Source organism: Ahaetulla prasina, chromosome 5, assembly GCF_028640845.1.
Source record: "Ahaetulla prasina isolate Xishuangbanna chromosome 5, ASM2864084v1, whole genome shotgun sequence".
Classification (NCBI taxonomy): Eukaryota; Metazoa; Chordata; class Lepidosauria; order Squamata; family Colubridae; genus Ahaetulla; species Ahaetulla prasina.
The window spans coordinates 50,391,849-50,414,427 of NC_080543.1; the positions used below are offsets into that span (position 1 = coordinate 50,391,849).

Sequence of the window (22,579 nt, forward strand, 5' to 3'; positions counted from 1 at the left end):
TTGATCCAAACTTCAGGTTTCAAAAACTGAAAAGCAGTTAATAAGGAATTTCCAAAAGTGATTAGAAATGGAAATATTCAATAGTGTCCTTCCAAAGACATTGACTGCGGTTTGAACAATATAGCTCCCAATATTGTCTCCCAATGTTCAAAAGCCACTAAAGACCACTGTCTTGCAATCTCCTTGCCAGAAGCAGCTATCTGAAGCACTTATGGACTGTCTGCTGTTATCTGGAGAGGTTTTGAAAAGCCAGTATATTTACAAACTCTTCTTTCCACTGTGGCTGTTGGCTCCGCTTTCCACAAAGCTGTTTTTAGTCCATCTTTCTTTCTCTAGAAGTCTGAAAAAAGATTCTGTTTTTATGATTAATAATTTAATTACTGTCTTTGAAGTAGGAGGCAATTGATTTTAGGGTTTCCTTCAAATTGATAGGTGAAGTAGAAATGATGACCACATCACCTGCATACAAGAGATTTGCTCCAGCCAGGTTTGGAGAATGATGTCCTAATTTTGTGAATCTTGCAACAATATCATTAATATATAAACTCACTTTACATGCCCTCTGGGGAAAAACGGTTAAGTCTTCCAAGATCAGAGATAATTTCATGTTTTGTATATCATCTCTGACTATACAAGAGAAACTAGCCCTAAATTAGGTTCCAATTATGTCTCCCACATAGGAGGTTTATTATTGATCATTCCTGAAAGTTGTAATTCTATAATCACTATAAAGAGATTCTAGAGAACCTACCATGCTGGCTTCCTGTCAATTCAAATTAAATCTCCAAACTAATAGCAAAATGGTAAAATGGCAAAGCCTTCAGGAGAAATGCTATTCCACCAAACCTGATTAAACTGAGCACTAACTGGTGAACACAGATTCTAGTGCTGTTTATAATATAGTAAACAGCGTATGTATTTACAACTATAAATTTTACATTAAAAATGATCCCTGAATAGAATATAGCTATTACTGTCTTTAGGGATGCAGTGGCTCAGCGGCTAAGATGCTGAGCTTGTCAATCGAGGGACAGGCAGTTCAGCAGTTTGAATCCCTAGTGCCACATAAAGGATGAGCTCCATTACTTGTCCCAGCTTCTGTCAACCTAGCAGTTCGAGAGCACTTAAAAAATGCAAGTACAAAAATAGGGACCACCTTTGGTGGGAAAGTAACAGCATTCCATGCACCTTTGGCATTTAGTCATGCCGGCCACATGACCATGGAGATGTCTTTGGACAGTGCTAGCTCTTTGGCTTTGAAACGGAGATGAGCACCACCCCCTAGAGTTGGGAACGACTAGCACATATGTGTGAGGGGAACTTTTACCTTTACCTTATTACTGTCTTTATATTTAAAAAGGAGACGAAATCTAATCCATCCATTATGTCCCTATTAACCAAATAAGCATTATCAGTAAACATCTTTACTGGACATGAATGGACTGGTTGAAAGAGAAGACCACGACTGAGGAAGAGTAACCTGGATTCAGGATAGGAAATCAACTATAGAACAGTCCTACAACATCTAATTCAGAAATATATATTCTCCCCAGGAGAGATTTATATGTGGTTTTTTTTAATTCTATTTTAAAACAATTTTGACTCAAACTCCAGAGAATGAGTGTGGTAAAAACTGAGGAAATCTCCTGCTAATGTGCATTTTAGCCTGCATCTTCAGTAGATTGATTCACTCTGATAAAAATGATAATCATTTAGTTCTATCTATGTAGGTAGAATTTTCAAAGAAATCAAGAGTTTGAAACAGAAAAAAACCTGGCTGCATTTTAGTTTTATTAAAGGAAATTATAAATTTCTAAAGATTCTGAAATTCACAAAATAAGAACTAATATGGGGTGTGGCATAATGATTCTGCCTATGATGAAGTTGATATTAATTTCTGGTAGAGTTTCTTTCATAAGTATTTTGTTCACCTTTAAGTCTTAAGTAATTTCTCCAGATGCACAGAAGGGAACAATATATAAATATATCTTGCTGCTTCAGCAAAACAAAATCCATCTGGCAGGGAAGTGAATCTGCAAATCATTGGTTACAGCTGTGTTTCGATTTATCTGATGGTTGAAAAAATAAATTACCAGATTAAATGGTTAAAAGAAGTGTCTTTGTGTAGCCCTTGTGTATGGAATGAAAGTGTTTATGGTTTATACATAGCCTTGCAATGTAAGCTAGACAACGGTCTTATTCAAAAGTTTTCCAAAATATTATGAATTCAATTTCTTTTCTTCAGTGGTAACTGTATGTGTTTGAATACTTGTCTCACCTTGCAATATTTAAGAATGTATTATTGTGGTGTGTAGTTTATCAATGGGAGGCTGCTCAGTTTAACCCTTAAGTATGGAAAACATACAGTTTTATACATCTGGAACTACATACAGAATTTACATGAAAATGGCAACCTTTCAGTAGCCTTAATGCTACAGAGTTGTGTTGCATGAACTTCATATGCATGTGCTTTCCAGCTTCTAGGAAACTGAAGTTGCAGTTACAGAATTATAATATGATTATAGATAATATGTTTTAAAATTGGTAGAAATGCACTTTGGAATGATAAGCAATGATATAAAAATTCAGTAGGATTAGAAATTCCTAGTAACCTCCTAGTATGACCTTGGGATACCTCCATAAAAATCACAAGTATTGGTTTTACTCATTTTAAAGGAACATTTCTCCAACTTGTTTCATTTTAAGAAGTGAGATGGAATAAGATGCTATAAAATCACAAATATTAGCATAGATCAAATATTTAACATTCAAAATAAAAACTTAATATGAACGTTCAAATTATATGTTGTAACTGTTGTTCTATCCAATCAAATCACTGATTGAAATATATATTTACTCAGAGTTTTTACAACGGCTGTCATTTAATCTGTTTCCTACAAAATGTTCATGCTAGAAACTTAAATACCAGGTCAAAAATCAATTCGAAAATTAAATCTAGGGTGCTGGCCAAGTTTCATTGTAATACAACCTCAGATAGTCCAGAGAAATGCTTATAATATTGTTAGTGGAATATTTTCCCTTTTATTTTTCTCAGTAGCATTACTGCATTTAAAACCGTTTGACAGAAAACCACTAAGATGTAGAATAAATAACCATTATATATAGAAAGCAGACAAAGGTGTGATTGATCTGTCTGGAATTGGCAGACTCTTTCGCTGTGTCAGGCTGTTTCTTTGATCAATGAAGGTATAGCCTCTGACCCTAAAAATCAATGGAATTGATGGAAAGACAAACCATGAGAATGCAGAATAGGCTTTAACCTTTACCAAATGTAAAGGTTTGAAATATTAATTGTATGCATGTACTTAGCACATAAGGGTTTTATATAAGATTGTTTAAATATCACAATGGTCTTTAAAAAGCTGTACATTATTTGCTGCTTTGGATTCAGTTTGCGCAGGAATTTTTTCCCCCAATTATATAAAACTCTTCCTTTGGAAGAAGACAGTGAAGATGCTTACTTACCTAGAGTTATAGTCATAGCATTTTTAATGTACATCAGCCTTATAAATACTTCAAATAAATTACACGTGGAGGTGAGAGGCAAGTTTGTTGTAGTATAGAAAAAATAAGGTTGAAATGCAGAGATTTACTACTTTTGAGGAAATTTTTAAGTACATAGATATAAGAACATATAATTTTTCTAAGTATGATGACCATGAAGAATAGGATAAAATAAATAGTTTAATTTCAATATAAATAAAATTTAATCTTCTTCATCTTTTTAAAAAGTTGATTAATAATTTTATTTATTTTTCTGATTCTTTAAATTGTATAAAGCAGTGTCACTGTCTAAAACTGGTTACATATCAGATACTCATTTTAAGAAGAAATTTATAAAATTATGAAGCTTAATCATTTTACTGGAATAGAATGATTTAAGCTCAAATATTGACTTTTTTCCTGAAAAATGGAAATGTTTTTTGCACATTAGAAAAACTTAATTTGCGTTTCCAGTTACAAATGAAAATGAACACAATATACTGAAAAAATACTGAATACTATACGATGTTTTGCTAACACATTATAATTATTTGTTTAATTTGGGTGAAGGAACACAAAATTTGCATTTTGTTTCAGGATATGTGTAATGATATGAATGGTAATTAGTATTTATTGGGTAACATTTTGTACAAAGTTTAATGTCTGTAATTTCACAATTCAATTTATAGTATAGTGTAATTCAAAATTTGTACCACTATACAGCTGGGAACCTATGAAAAGCAGAAAAAAAATCACATATAAAACTGGACAAACAAACAAAAAATTCCTGAAACATATGTAGGGGTATGTATCAAATTATGTCTTTATTTGTTAAAATATATAGACTTTAGGAACATTGAGTGAATTCATTATGAGATTGAAGCTAGAATTTATTTTTTATTTTCGGGTACCTACTTGGAAGTAAAACATAGTGTACCCAATGGAACTTAAAACTGCTTAGTAGGCATGTATATTCTACCATTCAGTTAAAAATATCTGTTGTAATAAAACTACTAAAACAAATCTATTACTTTTCAGCATTTCTGCATACATTTATTTCTGCATATGAATTGGAAAGCAAAAACTTAAGAGCCTATTTCCTCTATGCTACCTATCATTTTATTTGTTCTGAATATTTCATGGTATGCATGTTTTTCTAAGCATATTAATCAAAATCAAGCATCTCACATTGTGGCACTTTATTTCTCTGTAGAAAATATTCTTTTATTCCAAAATAACTGGGTTTTTTAAAGTTCTTGCTATCATATCTACATTTTCAAAAAAAATCACGAACTATAATGTAGCAAATACAAAATATCTTTACTTTAAAGCATAATTCACTGTATGTATAATTTTATAAAAGGCTTTGTGAACCATTTCCTGGATCCCATGTCTAAAAATTAACTAATATATTTGCTTTGTTAGTTGCAGCAATGGCTGCTTCTACTTTTAATTCTTCATGTGGAAACAGGAAGTTTCTGCCATAGCCGCAAGTATGGTCCCCTTGTGGATGATTATAATGTTTTTAAGCCTTAGTTATGTCATGTTGTTCAATAACTATAACTCATTCTCAATTTATCTGCAATTCACATTTATCTTGTTGAAATAATGCTTTCCTTATCTTTCCCGTAGTTTTTTTAATTCTTCAAAACAAAAATGGTTGTTTGTGCTTTCTAGTTGTTAACCTTTTTTTTCCAGTTGTTATAAAAAAAAAAAGATGGCCCTTTTGCACCACCTAGAATAAAGAAATAAATGGATTAAAAATACATATTTTCAAACCTGTCGAAGCTAATTTCTACATATTTATTCACTTATATAACCCCACTATTTAATAATTAACACAGTTTAATATGTAACTTACATATAATGTTATAATATGTTATTTTCCATGATTGAAAATGTATGTATTTATACTTTAATCCTAATCCTAACCCTAAATTTAAATTTTTCCAAAAATATGTATAATCACAATATGAGATTTACATCTATTTTTAAGCACATTGATAGGTATACAATGTACAGTTCAATAATACATATGAGAGTTCAAAAATACCCTGTAACTTGTCCAATATGAATATATTTAGTATTCTAACATTTTATTGCTTTAATGTAGCAATAATAATCCTATGGTCATACATATTTCTATATAGACATGGCTCTATAATTTACAGTAGATGAAATAAAACCCAAATGACCATTCATTTCTTGTTTTTCTATGAAATGGGATTAAAATTATTGGAAAAAACCATATTATGGCATAAATTGCAGAAAAATCACAGTAATCAGGGCAAAGGTTTTGAAGCTCCTATAATATAGTGGATATCACTCCGTTATTTTGTGACATATCATTAAAACCATCTGTAACAACATTAATCATGATAATGCAATATTTCCCTGCCAAATTCAATATAGTGTGGTTGAAGGTTTTTTGTTAAGTTATGGTTGTATGGAATTATATTTCCCCTTCAGTCCAATGGAACAAATTGTCAAAATTGAGGTCAAAGTATTATCAGTGTTCCATTTCACAAAATAAATTGGTTTTTAGTTATTATCAGTGATCAAATGCAACATATAAACAATCACACAGCTTCTCAGAACAAGAGATAAAGACATAGAGTGCATGATAAAAGATTGCTTGCAATATCTTGTTGAAATCTCTCCAACCAAGTCCTCTTGGCAAAATAGTGTGATTGGAATAACCCATGGTGTTGTGACCAGAAAAAACTATTCTGATTTGACTAAGCATCACTGAATGACACATCTGTCTTTCTGTCTTTCTCATACACACATTCTTTTTCTCTCTCTAGATTTTTACACAAAAATTAGGTTTAACATTCACCTTTCCAATTCTATTATTACAATGTGAGTTAAATCACACTTAGATATTCCCCATCCATCCAAATATGTTTCTGACACAATTATGTCCATGAAATATATGTATGTGTTTGTGTATGTGTGCATAATTCAGCAGCTACATTTCAGAAAAAAACAAGGCTAGAAAAAACAATTGAATTAACATTAATTGAATAAATAGCTGCTTCTTTAAATTAATTGCCTATAAAATAAAGAACCCATTAGTAAAATGAATTGATTCCTCATTTGTATAATAAATGCTCAAAATACAGTTTCTGTCATATCCCATATTCTCTTTCCAGGAAAAGCAGCAAAGAAACATGGAAGATTGAGATAAACAATTAAACAATTGCACAAGGAAGGAAGGAAGGAAGGAAGGAAGGAAGGAAGGAAGGAAGGAAGGAAGGAAGGAAGGAAATAAATAAGAAACAAGGAAGGAAGGAAGGAAAGAAGGAAAGAAAGAAAAAGGAAGAAAAGATGAAGGGAGAACAAGATGCGGCAGATAAGAGAGTGGACAGGCTATGAAACCTAAATTAGTAGTTAAACAAAGAACAGTGAGCCTAAACCTGCAGTTGCTCACTTTATAATAAATCCCACATAATTTGGTCGTTCTTACTCAGATTTTTGTTTACCTTGTTCAGACATTAAGAATCCTTTAATAATCTATTTCCATTCAAAAATGAGCTGAATGGGAGTAACCTACCCTTCCTTGTCCTCTACTTACGAAAATTGAAAGTCTGCAAAGAGACAGAAGATGAAGAGAAGTTGTTGTCGCCAAATATTCTGCTTCACTGAGAAATATAATCAAAGAATATGTGGATTCTGAAGAAAAACCTTTATATTTGTGGAGTTTATACCTCAGTAAGGCTTTATTCAGCAGATATAAGAAACTCCAAACATCACTTTAAAACAATTCTCTTTCAGGAATATGCAACAAATATTCCAACTGTATAGGCAAATGTGTGTGTGTGTGTGTTTTCTTTTTATATTATGTTAATGATCTATCTATATGATTGTTTAAACTACAGTGTCTCTCTAGCATCAAACCAAATTAATGATTGAAACTAGGATTCAATATGATTAGTCACATTTGTTTCCTTTTGTTTCGGTTATTTTTAAATGCTTACATTTTCTCTGGATTATTTATATTGTCATTGCTACACTCTTCTTTCTTGGCACTAGTTCACTGCTAACAAAATGTGTTGACACTGCTTGGTTCTGGAAAATTTAGGATTCAGAAATCATAAACTATATATTGTGTTGCTTAAGATTATTATATATATTTTTAAAAGAAGTTGAAAAGTGCTTCATGTGAAGTGATATTATTTTTTGAGAGAAAATGAAAATATTTTCCACAAAATTGAATTCTAATTAGAAAAGATAATATGCCAAATATTCTATTCTACAGATTTATTTCTTCTATCCATTGTATAAGGAAACATGAGATTTGTTTATTTCTGTAACTGATATGCTAGATAAAAATGGAATTGCTTTTACTTATTATGCTACTGCATACATATTATTATTATGTATGTTGCTGTGAGTACCTTCTCTGACAAACAAAAAACAAAAAAACAAGTGGCTGAGGATGAATTATTTTGTATACTGTTAGAACAAAGCCATAGCTGATTCCAAGGATGTTTCCAAGACAAGATCCTTTGTTTTTGTATTCTTCTAAAAAAATGCTACAGTTCATGTTAATTAAACATTATTGTTTCAGCTACCTTACCTATTCCAGCCATAACAATACACCCACACCGATTTGCACACCGTTTCCTGTATATCTATATACATCCATTCATTTGTCATCCTACCTATCTCCCTACCTATAGAAAATACATTTAAAGAATGTACAATTATGCATAAGAAGAAAGCATATAATTCATTTTCCATTGTTTAAAGAGAACAATATTGAAAAGCAAAGATACTCCTGTCCACTATTTAATCACTTCCTACAGTAATGTGACTGAGCATTTAGGAATGTCTAAAAGTTAAAGTTGGAAAAAAAGGATTTAGGAAGAACATTAAATCTGGTTGTATGATAATGGCCCTTAAACTGATTATGACATCTAAATTACTGATTTTTATCTACTCAGAATTTTCCATTGCCTCAAAATGTTGCTTTGGTATATGGAGATACTACATAAAAGATTATAAAAGAATGTTCAAACAAATATATTTATGTTTCATCTTTTTCTAAATTATGTTTTTGTTAAAGTGTTTCTGTTCAATAGGATTACAAGGAATCAAAATTTAAGAAGGAAAGATAATATAGATTGAAAACAAGTAAGTCATAAAGAAAAGGGGAGGGACAATATTTAGCCTGTATGTGCATCTGTTGTTTCTGAATTGCAAAGCTGTCATAGACTGTTTTGGAAGAAAAAGTTTTTAAAAACCCTAAGGTATCTGATAGATTATTTGCAAAAGACACATGCTCAGCCGGCAATTTCCAAGACTGCTACATAATTGTATTATTCAGGGTAATGAAGGTACAGGAAAAAAGAAAAGCAACTAAGATAAAAATGGTAACAGAAAATAAGTGAGTCAGAGCCACAGAGATTTAAAGCTATATTCCATGTATGCTTATTTGACAAATGCACACATTTTCAAGACCCTTATTCCCTAGTTTTCAGCTTATTTGTTTTTCAGTACTTACATCAGATTTCAAGGCAAAAAGTAGCACTGTAATATATAGCCAGAAGTCAGCAATAAGCAATTTAAGCCATGCTGTAGACATATTTTGAATGGATTTTTTTTCCAAGTAAAGAAGTCTATAACACTGAATGCTACAATGCTTCCATAATTTGTATTAATCAGAATCAAGACTGATTTCAGTTTAACCTTTTTGTATTGATTTATTTCATTCCTTTCATATTTTTTTCTTTTCCTTTTGCAATGTTCCTTCTTGCTTCATGAGGGTTTGGTTTTTTTTAATTACTCTTGTTCCATTTCAGGAATGTGCACGTAATTCTTTTTTTCTGTTGTAGGTGCATCACCATTCTGTTATAACTGTTTGCAATATTTTCATTTTCACTTTGTGGCAAGAGATATACTTTACGTTGCCTCCCACCCACCCTCTTTGCCATTTATTTTTCTTTATTGCTGCAGCATTGAAGGATGAGATCTGTTTGTGTACCAAAAGGTTAGAATGAACTATAGTTCAGTCATAACGTAACAGTGTTGCACTCTATCCCATGGATTACAAAACCTCAAATCCCTGTGCAAGTCCTTCTGCATTGAAATCAATGTGTCACACGGTAACAATTAAACAGGCTTATTATTCAGTATCCATCAGTTTATTCTTAAAGAGAAACAAATATATATTTTTAGAACTGTTTTAGCACATATTATTATCACATTTCAATTAGCAAAGCTTTTGCTGAGTTTGACTGAGATGATGCATATTTTATTTATGCCAAATGACTCAGTATTTTCATAAATAGAATCATGCTGAAAACATCGAAAAGACAATTCGAAAACACTACACACCAATATACTGTTATGGTACAATATATTTTCTCCTAGCTGTTCTGTGTAACACACACACGCACATACAGAGTGACACCCCTCACATAAAAACTGGACCCACAGGAACAGAGAGCAACGGACTTCTTCAGGCTCAAAGAACACTTACACACTTCGTTTTAGCAAGGTTAGAACTGCTGTTAAATATTTCAAACTTATCAAAAGGAAAAAAAAAATAACCTCCAATATCCCCCTTAGTGCTTTTTAAAAAGTCCCGATTCTATTTCCTATTAACTTGGTTTAAAATACCAGAATAAAAATGTTGCAAGCTAATCGCTTGAGAGAAGCCGTGTGCAACTGAGGAATCCTTTCCATTGATGGATGCTGCGGCAGAGGGAAGAGAGGAAAAGCTGAAGAAGGCGCAGGATAACTTCTAAGTCTGTTTAAGCCTTGCTGGCATTATTTCTCCCCACATCACGTGTGTATGTGTGTGTGTGTGAGAGAGAGAGAGAGAGCGAGCGAGAGAGAGCGAGCCGAGTTTGCCCGCTGCTCCCGAGGCAGAAAATCGAGGCGGACCATCAATGCAAGAGCCTATTTTCAAACTGCATTTGGAAAGCTGTCTTATTATTGATTAGGGGGAGAAAAAGGGGGTGGGAATAGAACTGCGAAGAGATGGGAGGACCGTCAGGCAACTGGCTCATTGCAGCTCAAGACATTTTCTTCCGGAAAGATGCCCAACGACTGAGATACTGCGACAGAGGAAGTAAAAAGATGGAAAACTAAGAAGAGGGAAGGAGCTTTCGGAAGGAATGAAGGCTTGGGGTATCCTTGAGCTGCTTCTCCCTCCCTCCCCATTTTTTATTCTTCCTCCTCTTCTTGCAAGGACCAGAGAAATGGGCGTCAGGCAAATCCTGCGGTCCAGTAGGTCTGCCGGAGGGTGGATGCTTGGAGACCACGCGCCGGAATGTCACTATTCACCAGGAGCGCAGTGCAAATGCCAGCCGAATGCCGTTCCCCCCCCCCGCCCGCCCCGCGTGCAACCTTTCTGAGTCAGCAGCCGTTCTTTTGCCTTGCCTTGCCTGCCTTTGTGCGTGCGCGCGCGTGTACTCTTTTGGGAGGGGGGGGATTGTACTGGAGAGAGAGCGCGTTCACGTCTCGGTGTCAGGAAAACCTGTCTGTCTGAATGTGCGCGTGCATATTCATGGGAGGTAAAACCCAGTCAGTCAGGGAGAAGCGAAGGTACGTTGGAGAGGACCTAAAATCTGGACTGATTTCCATCTACTGAGCATCAGATGTATCCCCTAAGGAGGATGGGTCTGTGCGATAGGGATGGTGCAATTATGTTAATATCACATTTATGGAGAGGTAGTTTTTTTTCCCTCCTTCCTAAGTACTGATTTGGTCAAATTGGTAGTGGGAAAACCATATTACAGTTCATAACAAAAAGCATACATAATGCTGCTGGTGTTTGGTGTGTTTTTTTTTAACCATTTCATGCCTGAACTATAAGCATTCCAAGCTGTGCTGGAGAGCAAATGAGAAAGAGTTGCTTGCAACAGAAGATTCTATCCCCATTCAAATGTTTCCAGTAATTGAACACTTAAGTAACATAGTGTGGAAACAGGAAGAGGGGGCTGCGGAGTATAGAGAACCAGCTTAGAGGGTGGGTGGGGGGGTGTTAATGATTAAAAATATTTCTCAAGATTTATTTTTTTTCTGCATAGCTTGTTTTATAACTTGGTAATTCTAATTATTTTTCTCTCTCCTCCCTTCCTCCCAGCTGATCTGCATCTTGAAACAAGGCTAAATGAGTTACATACACCAGACTCTACTTAAGTGGCCAGCACCTTTGTGGCTTCTCTTTGGTTTTTATTTCTTCTGCCGAACATCATGGATCTATTCCTAAAGTACACATATTCTTTTTCATTCTTCAGATGAGATTAAAATGCTGAAGGCAAGGGCGAATCTTTTCAGTGCTCTGATTCTGCCATTAAAAGTCTTGGACTTGGACAAAAAAAAAAAAAGATTGGAAGCAAGGGAGTATTTTTTATTTTTATTTTGCATGAAGAATTTTTTTAAAAAAAGATCAGATGTTGTTCAAGGGATCTGGCACAAAGAATAACAAGTTGTTGAAAGTCACTATGAATTTAAGGGATGAAAAATACTCAGATGGGTGACATTTTTTAATACTAGCTTTAAAAAAATCTACTGTAAGATAATCGGAGCTAATTGATTCCGTGCGAGAAGGTGGGAGTTAAATATATTCCAGACACATTCTTCTTACAGAATGCCTTTTAAGATCAGAATACGTATATTCAGGGCCCACTATAGAAATGCTACTAGAGAAATAAGGCTGAACCATGGATGCTTTGTTTAAACTATGGAAGAAAAGGAAGCAGATTCTAACCTGTATTTTTTTTTACTTCTTTGGAATATAAACATTTGAAAGCCCTATGCCTTAAAAATATAGTATCTGTTGCCTCTATGCAACAGATATATATTATTTCCAAAATAATCGAAAGTGTATTTTGATAACATGAAAACTATTTGTTACATCTTCCAAATCTACTGAAATAAAATAACTACAAAACCCATTCTGATTAACTGAAGAAGAATTCGACTGGATCTTATCGGACTTTTCCTAGTCCCTGAGACCCTAACTTGTGAGGTTTTTTAGTAACAATCACAAGTCAGGCTCTTGGGACCTAGGCGGAGGGGAACCAGCAGCTTTGGACTTTATTGATTCATTTTATCTGCATTGATTTTTGTTTTTGTTTTTGAGCTAAAGTGGAAATTATATGAAAAGGATGAACAGTTTGACTTAGAAAAAAAACAGCAGTATGCATAGATATGATAATATGTGCAGCATAGATATATATTTTTATTTATTGTACTAAAAGTGAGTGAAATATTTAGCAGTCTGAATTAGAAAGTTATGCTGTTTCATAGTTTGTATTGTAATAGTGCTAAGAATAACCAGTATTTTTAATTTATTTGTTAATATACAACAAATATAGGTTTTTTTTCCTCAGCTTCCTATGCTCTACCTTTTTCCCAACTACTGCTGTGAAAAATCCTAAATTTGCAGGCTGAAACAAATAGTTGTTTACACATCAAAAATGTTCCAAGAATGATATTTTTGATTACAGTTGATCTTTTTTCTTCTTTTATTGTCCTTATCCTTCAGAGTGATTCAGTATGTTGTTATACTTCCTTCCAACCATAATTATACAGTGCACAGGGTATTTATATTAAAGAAATCTGCGTAAAATTTGAAAAATTGGAAGAGGCCATTTAGGCCTTAGAAGTCAACCTCATGGCATACAGAAATCTAAATGTATTATGAAATATTCATCTTTTGTTTGGACATGTACAATGCAGAGAGCCAATCACAGCTCTTGGGCAATTGCTTCCACTGCTCTGTTAGGACATTTTTCGCAGAAATCTGGTATGATACAACAGGTCTTGGCATCATCTGTGATACCCTCCGAGGTACTTGTTTTATGAGGAAGAACTTATCAAATATCACTCTATTATGTTCAGCACATTTTTCCAACCTATTAAGAATTTGAATTTTGTTTTTGTCTTCTAGGATATTAGCTATTACATCTAATTTTGTGCCAATTGCAAAATTTGATTTAAAAATCCCTTATGTCTCATCTAAGTAATTAATAAAAAAAGGTGTAGTGTGAACCTTGTGGCAGCTCACTTGATACCTCTCTCCTGTTTGATGAGGAGCTATTAATGAGTAATCTTTGGCTATGATTTCTCAGCCAGCTATGAATCTACTGATATTACATGATATGCAACTGATATAATGCAACTACAACTCATAATGCAGCTAATTTAACCCAAACCAAAGTATTCCATTAAATTGTTCTAGATCTATATAGAAGACAAAAACATTTTATCACAAGATTTGACTAGTTATTATATTTATACTCATCTTAATATCAGGTAATATTTTTCTAATGGATGCCAATTTTAGCATTCATCAAAATAAACAGAAGTGTAAGAATTATGTGGCACTTTTATCCTCATGTCTTCATCACAATCCACTTGATTTCAGAAATAGTTTTCATAATTGTATTTAAGGAATTTGAAGTTGCCCTGTAAATGCTTTTGCTTAAACATGGTTCCATTTCTGGGAGGGAGAGGGACTACAAGATGAACATAATTGACTATAGCTAATGGAAACTTCCTACTGTGAAGATGAATTATCCTAACAATATGGCTTATTATAAGCCAAACAGTAGAACAACTGCAAACATAAAACAATGTAAAAAACATTTAGCACTTCAGCAGAAGTGACTGTAAGAGTGGCAAAGGAGAAAACGTGAATTGAAACACAATGTGACTTTCTTTCTTGAGTCCAAAGTTGAGACACAAATACAAAAGACCAGAGTTTATATCATGACAATGCAATTCACACAATGCAATTATTGCAACCTTGCAATTTGTACTGGATGCTTATACTGTTAGCTTCATTTTATATAACTGATCTTTCATTGTTTCCTACATAATACTTTCAATTGAAAATGTCAGGGACTGAGTCTAAGATTCTATAGTTCCTAAGCTATAAGTAGAATTTTATTTCATTTTGAAAGTTAGATTAGTATAGATTTGTAATAGTATCTGTTTCAATAACATGGTTTCCAGTAAACAGAGGTATCTATTTCAATAACATGGTTTACAGTAGCAGGGCCTGTAGAATTACTGTCACATGGTAATTTTTTCAAGCTTCTAACAAAACAGAGCCACCTTATTCTATATTAGGTGCAACCCCATGTAGAATGCACTGCAGTAGTCCAGATGCATAGCAGTGGGGGACTGAATCACCATAGCACTCCCTGTCCAGGTAGAATCACAACTAGCAAACTAGGCAGAATGGGACAAAAGCTATCCTAGCCATGAATTCCATCTGCCCATTCAGTAGTAGATCATTGATTTGTGGACCTGCTTGCTTTGAGCAATATTCTCTGAAGCCATTAGCCACAAAAGACAAACAACAGCTTCATCTTGGTGGCATCCAACTTTAGCCTGTTTTCTCCCTTCTAGATTAACAGTTATCAGGCACCAAAACAAGATTTTCCCCAGCATCTCCATCACACTAGATGACAAAGTATGATTGCATATCACTCATACACTCATAATACTGCATTACAAATACTTTACATTAATAAACTCTCCAAAGCACTTTGTGTAAATGCTAAACAAAAGGGAAGGGAAGATGAATCCCTTTGGCATCCCATGCAAGATTGACTTGGACAGTCTCTCAATCTTGCCACCACCATCACCAACATGTAATGTTAGTGGCCAGCAACAATATCCTATGCTAAACAATCACAAAGTGCAAGTGACATATGTTCTTGTTCTCATCTCTCTCAAAGGAAAGTCATCTAAACATTGTCACCAGCCAAAAGGCTGTGAAATCTGTAAATTAACAATTGTCCACCTCTTTTATTAACTGCATAGGCTGACTGTGTATCCATTTTCAATTAGTCATCTGTAGTCCTCATCCAGTGATGTTCCACAAAACTTGCAGAACTTGCAGAACTTCAGAAGATCCAGGAGCATCTCTAATTCATTGCACAGGGACAAGTCATTTGGGAGCAAACTCATTGAAAGTTCAATTTACCTCCTAATGCCAGAGACTAACCAGGTAATTTACAGAAATGGCCTGGCCAATCTCTGAATCCATGAGGCATCTCTTGTGAGCCTCCTGATGTACCTTCAGGCCTGAGGACATACTAGGTGGCAGTCAATCCCCAATGCAGTCAATGACCAAATCTAGGACCCAGCAGCCAGAAGGGCAGATTTATGAAAGGGTGATATCACTCGTTTCACTTTTTTTGTATGCATTGGTTTTGGTAATAAATGCCAAGTATGTCCACTTACCTATGAGCATAGTATTACTAGATATGGTTTTGGGATTTACAGTATAAGTAGTTTGAGCCCATGAGCCCATGAACCCATTATTCCCTTTTGTTTTAAAATCTCTATATCAGGGGTGTCCAAAGTTTTTTGAGTGAGGGCCAAATACAGAAAAATAAGCAAAGGCCCGGGCCACCGGGGAGGGGGGGGGCTGAAATTTTTTTGTACCAGTTCTTTGGGCGTGGCTTATTTTGGGGTGTGGCTTGGTGGTCATGTGACTGGTGGGCGTGGCTAACTGCTCATGTGACTGAGTGGATGTGGCTATGGGCATAGAAACTACTCAGAGGGCTAAAAAAAGTAATTTTTGACCAGTCCTCACACTTATGACCATCCTCACATTTATGCCCATTGCAGCATTTTTAACAACCACATCACTCATTTCACAACTGCTTCTCTTCACCACGGTTACAAGATAGGGTGCAAAATGTAAAGATAGTTGTAGGTGTGAGGACCAGTCAAAAGTGTGAGAACCTGTCAGAAATCACTTTTTTCAGCCGTCTGGGCAGTTTAGGCTTAAGTATACTATATGTGTGTGAGTTATATATATGTGCATGTGTATCTCTATGTTTGTGTACGTGTGTGTTTGTGTTATGTTGATTTTAATGTATTATTTTTAAATATAATTATTCAGAAAGGCATGCGGCTGGACAACAAACAGTATATAAGCCTAGTAAATTCATGTGTGGCCCGGGCCACACACAAGAGGTGACATATTGACACATGACTACTGTGTGTATTTCTAACTCGCCTATAATGTGAAGAACATTGCTCTCAGTGGGAGCAGTGATGCTGTCCTTTGGATTGAAGGATGGCTGGGATGTCAGGAGAAAGTTTGGTGGTTGAGACACGAAGGACTTCACAGAGATGGCTATCAGTCATTCTGGATCTCAGTCTGCTTTTGTTCTGATTTAACAGAGAAAATGTTTGTTCACATATGTATGTTGAGCCGAACAGGCACATCATTCTTTGCGTGGCGTCTCATCAGAGGAAACTTGGCATGATCCAAACTCTGATAGAAGTCAGGAGGAGAGAAGCTGATGTTGACTCTTCAGAGAATCATCACATTGCATTTCAATCAGTTCTAACTGCAGACTCTCCTCCACTTCTTCTGCATCCACCAGGAAGGGGGTCGAGAACAGCTTGATTTGTTTTTCAATGACAGAAAAATCTTGAAAACGCTGGTTGAATTCTGTCACGAGAGATGTAATTACAGAAACATATTTCTCCTTTTTAGCAGAAAGGTCTGCCTTTGGAAAAGCAGACTTGATTTCAGACAGCGCAGGGAAGTGTGCAGCATTAAAGCTTCGTAGTTGTGTCTCAAACAGGCGGAGCTTTACACAGAAGGCTTTCATGTGCGCATACAGGTGTGACACCAGCTGTTCTTTGCCTTGTAGGTTCTTGTTCAGTGTATTCAGATGATGAGTAAGATCAACTAAAAATGCCAGGTCTGCCAGCCACAGAGGGTCACTCAGTTCATGAAGAGGTCGGTCCTTCTCTTTCAAAAAATTGTCGATTTCTGATCTCAGCGAATAAAACCGCTGCAGCACAGAGCCGCGGCTGAGCCAGCGCACATCAGAGTGGTAGAGTACATCCCCGTATTCAGCATCCACGTCAGATAAGAAAGCTTGAAATTCCCTGTGGTACAGTCCTCTAGCTCGAATTATGTTGACAGTTTTTACAACAGTGTTCATCACATCGCCCAGCTGCACAGTCTTGGCACACAGTGCTTCTTGGTGGATTATACAGTGCATCCTAACAGCCTCACCTCCGCTCTCTTTTACCTTGACGCACACCATGGATGCCATTCCTTTGCGCTCACCCGTCATGGCCGGAGCTCCATCCGTTGTTACTCCACAGAGCTTGTCCCATTTAAGCCCCATCTTTTCAACTGCCTCTGACACAGCGTCAAAAATATTTCCACCCGTCGTTGTGCCTTTTAGGCTCATCATATCAAGCAGCTCCTCCGTACAGCAAACATTATCATCGACTCCCCGCAAAAAAATTAAAAGCTGTGCGGTGTCTGTGGCGTCTGTGCTCTCATCGCATGCTATCGAGTAAAAATCAAAAGCACAAGCTTTCTCTCTCAGCTGAAGTTTCAGGTTAGCTGACAAGTCCTCGATTCTCCGCACCACTGTATTTCTGGATAAGGTCACGTTGTTGAAATCCTGCACTTTTTCCGGGCACATTACTTCTGTGACTTTGATGAGGCGCTGCTTTATGAAATCACCGTCTGAGAACGGTTTGCCATGCTGGGCAATAAGTTTTGCGACTTCATAGCTTGCTGCTGTGGCGTTTTCCTGTATTTTGTTAGCACGAAATAAAAACTGTTGTTGAGCTTGCAGGCTAGCTGCCATTTGCTTGAATTTCTGTGCTCGTTTGGCACCTGTGTACGATGCGTAGCTCTGATGCTTGGTCTCATAGTGCCGACGGACATTATACTCTTTCATCACGGCAACATCTTCATTGCAAATCAAACAGACACACTTTCCGTTGATTTCTTTAAAGAAATATTCATTTTCCCACCGTGTTTGAAATCTTCTACACTCACTTGCTATCTTGCGTTTCTTGATTGCTGCCATTTCTGGTGACTCGTGGTAAATATTTAGGACTATATCAGAGGCCTGAAAACCTGGGACATTACAATACAGATGGATACAGTCAGTCTACTAAAAAGCAACAATATGTGGATATAATCTTCATTTAAGGGGGGAAAATGTTTCATATTCATTCATCTTGGCCAGGGTGTCCAAACTTGGTCCCTTAAGACTTGTGGACTTCAACTCCCAGAGTCCTCAGCCAGCAAAGCTGGCTGAGGAACTCTGGGAATTGAAGTCCACAAGTCTTAAAGAGACCAAGTTTGGACACCAATCTTAACTTTGTTTTGTATTTGGTATGAACTTGAAACTCCTTCGTTATTCCATGCCCAAGGGGTGGAGGCGCGAGGAGCCTCACCAGGTGGCCCGAGGAAGGCGAGGCTAGAACTGCTGGGGTTGGGCACGACCAGCAGCCACTTTCCCGCTAGCCGCCGCCTCCTCCGCCCCCTCCCTTCGTTATTCCATGCCCAAGGGGTGGAGGCGCGAGGAGCCTCACCAGGCAGCCCAAGGAAGGTGAGGATAGAACTGCTGGGGTCGGGCACGGCCAGCAGCCTCTTTCCCGCTTGCCGCCTCCTCCTCCGCCCCCTCCCTTCGTTATTCCCTGCCCAAGGGGTGGAGGCGCGAGGAGCCTCACCAGGCGGTCCGGGGAAGGCGAGGGTACAACTCCTGGGGTCGGGCACGGCCAGCAGCCTCTTTCCCGCTCGCTGCCGCCTCCTCCGCCCCCTCCCTTCGTTATTCCCTGCCCAAGGGGTGGGGGCGCGAGGGGCCTCACCAGGCGGCCCGGGAAGGCGAGTACAACTCCTGGGGTCGGGCACGCCAGCAGCCTCTTTCCGCCGCCGCCTCCTCCTCCGCCCCTCCTTCGTTATTCCCTGCCCAAGGGGTGGAGGCGCGAGGAGCCTCACCAGGCGGTCCGGGGAAGGCGAGGGTACAACTCCTGGGGTCGGGCACGGCCAGCAGCCTCTTTCCCGCTCGCCGCGTCCTGCTCTGCCCCCTCCCTTCGTTATTCCCTGCCCAAGGGGTGGAGGCGCGAGGAGCCTCACCAGGCGGCCCAAGGAAGGCGAGGCTAGAACTGCTGGGGTTGGGCACGGCCAGCAGCCTCTTTCCCGCTTGCCGCCGCCTCCTCCGCCCCCTCCCTTCGTTATTCCCTGCCCAAGGGGTGGAGGCGCGAGGAGCCTCACCAGGCGGCCCGGGGAAGGTGAGGGTAGAACTCCTGGGGTCGGGCATGGCCAGCAGCCTCTTTCCCGCTCGCCGCGTCCTCCTCCGCCCCCTCCCTTCGTTATTCCCTGCCCAAGGGGTGGAGGCACAAGGAGCCTCACCAGGCGGCCCGGGGAAGGTGAGGGTACAACTCCTGGGGTCGGGCACGGCCAGCAGCCTCTTTCCCGCTCGCTGCCGCCTCCTCCGCCCCCTCCCTTCGTTATTCCTTGCCCAAGGGGTGGAGGCGCGAGGAGCCTCACCAGGCGGCCCGGGGAAGGCGAGGGTACAACTCCTGGGGTCGGGCATGGCCAGCAGCCTCTTTCCCGCTCGCCGCGTCCTGCTCCGCCCCCTCCCTTCGTTATTCCCTGCCCAAGGGGTGGAGGCGCAAGGAGCCTCACCAGGCGGCCCGGGGAAGGCGAGGGTACAACTCCTGGGGTCGGGCACGGCCAGCAGCCTCTTTCCCGCTCGCCGCCGCCTCCTCCGCCCCCTCCCTTCGTTATTCCCTGCCCAAGGGGTGGAGGCGCGAGGAGCCTCACCAGGCGGCCCAGGGAAGGCGAGGGTACAACTCCTGGGGTCGGGCATGGCCAGCAGCCTCTTTCCCGCTCGCCGCCGCCTCCTCCGCCCCCTCCCTTCGTTATTCCCTGCCCAAGGGGTGGAGGCGCGAGGAGCCTCACCAGGCGGCCCAGGGAAGGCGAGGGTACAACTCCTGGGGTCGGGTATGGCCAGCAGCCTCTTTCCTGCTCGCCGCCTCCTCCGCCCCCTCCCTTCATTATTCCCCGCCCATGGGGAGGAGCCGCGAGCCTCGCAGCGAACCACCGGGCAAGCACCGGGAGGTGGCCGAAAAGGGCCATATTCATTATACTTTTAGAATTTGCTGCGGGCCAATAAAAACTGACCCGCGGGCCGCAGTTGGCCCACGGGCCGTAGTTTGGACACCCCTGCTCTATATAAATGAAATTGTCACAAGTGCAAAATGAGTGACTCCTTGATACCAAAAAATGTTATAACTGAACTCTGGAAACATTTTCTTTTGCAAGCCTACTATTTGACTCTGGTATCCTGACAATTGCCCCAAAGAACATAGAAATAGGACAATGAATATGATTACATCCATGCTTTCTGGCAACCTCATCATTCTGGATCATTCCAAATACGGTCTCTCTGGGAACCGAGTACAGGGTTCAGCTGGACAAAAGTTCCTTAAATTTGGCTGCTTCTAATGGTTATTAAATAGGAAGCAGCAGCACTGATGTTTTAGCAAGAATATTTATCAAGGTCAATATAGAAATACTTCAGTCTATACATTACTTTATTAAAAATGTAAAATAAGCCATCTTCCCCTCACACTTCACTTTATAATTTATTGATATATATTCCACAGGTGCATTTGTATTTTAAGGAGGCAAAGTACTGAAGTGATCTTTTACTTTTTTACAGCCATGTATAACATTTTCTTTTCTAATTGTACCAAGACACAAAATAGACATGATGAACACATGTAAAAGCAAATGTTATCAAATATTTATTCAGATACTGTGTTTCCCTGAAAATAAGACATGTCTAGATAATAAGCCCAATCGGGCTTTTCAGCACATGTGATAATATAAGCCACCTCCACAAAATAAGCCCCTCCACCAACTACTTACATGCATGCGCAGCCAGTCCCACCATTTCCTCTGGTTGCTTGCCGTGCAACCAAAATGAGTTGAGGCAAGGCCGGGGGGGGAAGGGGGGACATGCCCTCCCCTCCCTGTTCTTTAAGGCCCAACACATCCCATCCGATCCCAATGGCAATATCAGCCTGCCTGCTTCCTTTCCCCACCATCTCTTTATCGAGAGGAGTGGCAGGTGGGGTGAGACAGAAGCAAGAGTTTGAGAAGTTTGATTGTGAGAAGGTTTTCTTTTACAGCATGTTTCCCTGGACACAATAGTGAGGAACTCGATGGAGCTGGAAAGGTAAGACGCATGTCCGCTTCTCACCCGCCCTACCTGCACCCCCAAATTGCATTCTTAAAGGGGGTGGGTGGCTAAGCGAGGGGCAGGAGCCGTCAGGCCTAGCAAGGGGGGGAGAAGAGACGGCAAGAGGAGCCACATCTTGCTCCACGCTTCTCCCCCACCACACCTGCCACGCTTCTCAATAAAAAGACAGTGGGGAAGGGAAGCAGCTGTTGCCATTGGGGTGGAGTGGGATGCGCTGGGCCGCTCGGTCAGTGTGAAGAACAGGGAGGGAAGGTGACAGCAGCAACAGAACATCCAGTCCCATACTCACTGCCTCCTGCACCCCCAAAATAATAATATTCCCCCCAATAATAAGGCCAAGCCCTTATTTGGGGGGAGGTCAAAAGAAAATAAGACCCTGTCTTAAATACTATCCTGAGAGTTGGCAAAATAAAACTTGGGTACTAAACAAAGCAAAATAAAAGATTCACTACTTTATTGACCATTCATGGCAAATTAATATGTTTTCTAGATAAAGTCCAGGTATAGCTGGACAACTAATTATATAAGTTTGTATTGTCCATTTCCATGCTAGTTTTTTTTATTACAATATAATCTTGCATCATACACTGTCTGTACATATAAATCAGATCAGCTAGTATATCTTTTTTTTAAACAGTCACCTTTCACAGCACCAAGAAAGCAGGAGAGAGAAAATAATGTGTAATGCATACAAAATAGTCATATTAACAATTCATTGAATTCCTACCTGGTAACAGATAGAGCCAGATGCACACATTAATGGCTGGCTGTTGCTGATTTCAGCTGTGTTCAATGTGGTGGAAATGAAAAATCATCTAGTTTCTGACATTGGCTTATTTGTACACTTCAAAAGAAATAGCATGGTTTTGCATGCATATTTTAAACTGTGTCTTTCTTTCTTCCCATATACCTTTATATCACGTCCTAATTAATTGTCATCTAAGAATGTTATTTCTTAACATGCATGTGTATAAAAGCTAAAAATAATTGTTCTTTTGTCTGCCACGTGGAAAGTAATTATACATTATCATGAGAATGATCTGTATCAATTTCAA

The 22,579-nt window shown here is 38.6% G+C and overlaps 1 protein-coding gene across 3 annotated transcripts in view; it reads left to right on the forward strand.

Annotated features, from left to right (window-relative positions):
- The window catches only part of CXADR (CXADR Ig-like cell adhesion molecule), a 365,654-nt gene that overhangs the window by 142,251 nt on the left and 200,824 nt on the right, over positions 1-22,579 (forward strand). The window contains exon 4 of one of the 3 annotated variants that reach the window (XM_058186358.1): positions 21,454-21,500. The exons of the other annotated variants lie outside the window; for them this stretch is intronic. The gene's annotated coding sequence lies outside the window, so the exon portion shown is untranslated. The remainder of the gene's footprint in view (positions 1-21,453; positions 21,501-22,579) is intronic. 3 annotated transcript variants of the gene reach the window in all.